General features: G+C 39.5%; 1 pseudogene; it reads left to right on the plus strand.

Moving 5' to 3' along the window:
- Nucleotides 1-491: 491 nt before the first annotated feature.
- On the plus strand, nucleotides 492-1199 carry LOC142450789 (OCIA domain-containing protein 1 pseudogene; annotated as a pseudogene).
- The last annotated feature ends 2147 nt before the right edge of the window (nucleotides 1200-3346 follow it).

Raw genomic sequence — 3346 nt, forward strand, 5'->3', positions numbered from 1 at the left:
CTCTTTGGTGCTTCCTTCACCCCACTCTCATGACCTTAATTCTACCTTACAAAAATGGATTCGACCAGAGCACACACACTGCTACAGAGAAGAGCCCGCAACACAGGGAACCCAGGAAAGATGAACCCCTCAGGGCCAACAGGGTCCATGGTAAAATATCAGACTTACTAAAATGGGAAGGGAGTAGGCAGAACCCATTGACGCAAGAACGTGTGTCCGTTTGGAAGCACCCCACGCTGGTCCCCACAGGAAGGCCTGGCGTCATATCCTGCCGCAGATGAACTGTACATCGGCGTCACGGTCATTTTGCGCTCCTTTCTGGGTGGCTTTTGGACCATACAGCCCCTGTCCTCCACGCCCTCCCTCGCTTTCCGGTGCACCTCGAGGTGCATGTGCGTTCCCTGCCCCCTCTGCATGGGCTGGAGTTGTTCCTGGTCTTGAAGGTGCTACTTGCCCTTGTGTTGCTCCGTCGCTCCTCGCTATCATTGGGAGGGAAGATGAATGGAAGGGCCGATTTTTGAGAGCAGAATCCAGATGTTCCAAGACCAATTCTATTCCAGCAGAGGAAGGGAGAGGGTCTTTGCAGAATGCAGTGAGGCAAACTGCTTCAGATCTGTGTCTTTGGCGGCAACAAGGATGTTGATAACTCGAGGATTAATTAGCAAAGGAATCCTATCAAGTCATCCCAAGTACAGCTCCATCCCTAAACTGATATCTGCTTGTATCATGGGATACTTTGCAGGAAAGCTCTCTTGTCAAGAGAAATTTAAGAATATCGAGAATTCTCCTCTTAGAGAGGCTTTACAGTCAGGACCGGCACGACGACCTGTACCATCTGGGCACTACTCTCAAAAGCCAAAATATAATTCAAATGCCAGTGGTCATCCAGCGTTTGCGACATCCCCAGCATCAGACCACATAGAAAGAGATGCACTTCCTCGTTATGAACCAATTCCACTCAGTGCTTCCATGAATGAATCTACTCCCACTGGTATTACTGATCAAATTGCCCAAGGACCTGATTCCCAACATTGAAGAAAGTCCTAAAAGAAGAAATATTACAAATGTGGAATTAAGGAATAAGAACAGAGTCATATGAAGCAACTTTAACACAAAAGACTGACCTCTCAGCAAGGCCTATGCAGGGGAGAACGCCTAAAAACGAATTAAACAAATACGGAGGTACTTGGGATGAGTGAAAATGGCAACATTGGACTTACTGGAGGAATTTAATTCTCCAGCTTCATCTGGTCGGGCAGGAATATCTGCATGCTTGGACGTCAGCGGCAGTCCTTGGAAAATTGATAACTAGGGGTTTGCCTTATTATGATGATAAAAAACAGACATAAATGTTACACTGTATAAGTGTACTCACCTTGGGGAACTAGATGAATGATGGTATTATACCATGATTGTACAAAGTTGTGAAATGGTTTTAAAAGTTCAAAGGCAAAGATACTTGTTTCAAACTGTCATGAGATCCATGGTAAGCTCTAGAATCAGTCTACAGGCTTACCAGGTTGTATTACGCTTCATGGATACACTGTTCTTTACAAATGGAACGTTTGTGTCAACCCTGCGCTGAACAGGTATAGTAGCTGTACCATGCCTGCACCAGCATCTTTCTCTGTCACATTTTAGTCATGCTCAAAAATTGTTTAAATTTTTTGTAATGCACTTTCATATATAACAAGCTACAGTATATTGTACACGTAACTTGTATGTGTCCTGGGAAACCAAAAACTACCCGTGTGACTTGCTTTATTGCGTCACTCACTTTAATACAGCAGTCTGGAACCGAAGCTACAGTATCTAAGGTTTGCGTGCTGAGGAGCTCCTGTAATCTTGAGTGTTAAGCTTCAGATCCAAACGTTATAAAATTCTCTCTCCAGTGTTTGCTATATTGTTCAAAACAAGTAAAGGAACATGGTATCGCTCACACATAAAAAAATAAAATAGAAAAATATGGTTTATTTATGTTTTTCAAATGTGACACTACTGATAATGGTTTACCAGTGTTCGACACATAAGAAGCAACACAGATATATTCTCATGAAGTTATAAATTCAGAATATTGCTTAGATCAATATAACAAGTGATGCAAATTAACTGCCAATTTCATTGAAGTTATGTTTTGATCTGGTGTTCACATTCTCTTGTTAACTGGAATATGTCACTCATAGTTAAAATCAGTTAAGGCTCTCATAAAATTGAATATTTAAAAATAAAAACAAAGCTCAGTCTGTGTGACCCGTTTATTGCTCCCATAATAATTAAAGAATGTGATTGTGTTTGGGCTTCTATGAATATTTGGGCAAAAGAACAGTGGGATATTCAATAAGACTTAGAAATCCAACACAGTTGGTCTCAGACGCTGGGATATGGTGCAGGCTTTAATGTGGCTTTTGATCAAAGTAAAAATATAAATAGTTGACTTGACTTTTATCAAATCGTGACTGAAAAGTACTTAATAATGCTAATATTCCATTGATGTTAAGGTATAATATAAAATTCATCTATCAAATAATGGCATTTTGATTAAAAATCATTGGTATGCCTTTTCCTTTTCATCTCTTAAATTGCCATTTCAAAACGCTAAAGATTTGTCATGTTATTAGAGATAATAGTCACAACTTCATGGGCTCTTAAAAATATTAATCTCAGCAGTTTAGGAAAGAAAACTAAGCAGGAAATACTGAAAATAGAAATGTAACTGGCAGTTTTGGTTAAAAGTCTACTGAGATAGCAGTATGTAGATTCAACATTCAAGTGCTATCATAATGAATGTTTACAACATGTGTTTGAGAGCGAATTATACTGTATTTTGTGCCGGAGCTGGAGATCAGCCAGATCAGTTGTATGCTAAAAAGCCTCTTTGGATCTGTCTGTTTCGAACAAGAGCTGCAGAAAATTTTATAGCAAGGTTGAAGCTTTATTCCACCCTGGTAAGAGAAGCTTTCCTTTTTGTTGCTGTGGGAAGAGTTTGATGCAAAATCCTTTTAAACCATAAACTGGTCAGGCAGAGAAGAAGCTATATTACAAGTCATAAAATGTTTTCTATTATTTTTAAGTATTTTTTTCTCATTCTGCTTTCCTTTTGCCTGAAACCTGTTGCGAGATAAAACTGAATCACTAAGTCATATTGCACTTGTTAAATTTGTATTGGAATCTTGGGAGTCTTAAACTACTCTCCTGCTGAATGAAATGTGGTGTTATTTTATATTTTATATTGTAGATCATCTGGTCAGGACAAAGGGGAAAATTGGTATTCTACTATTGTGGTTCAGAGAGAATTCGTGTGTTTAGTTTTCCTTTGGCCAATGATAGTGTTATTGCTGGGCAACCC

Source organism: Tenrec ecaudatus, chromosome 6 (genome assembly GCF_050624435.1).
Source record: "Tenrec ecaudatus isolate mTenEca1 chromosome 6, mTenEca1.hap1, whole genome shotgun sequence".
NCBI lineage: Eukaryota > Metazoa > Chordata > Mammalia > Afrosoricida > Tenrecidae > Tenrec > Tenrec ecaudatus.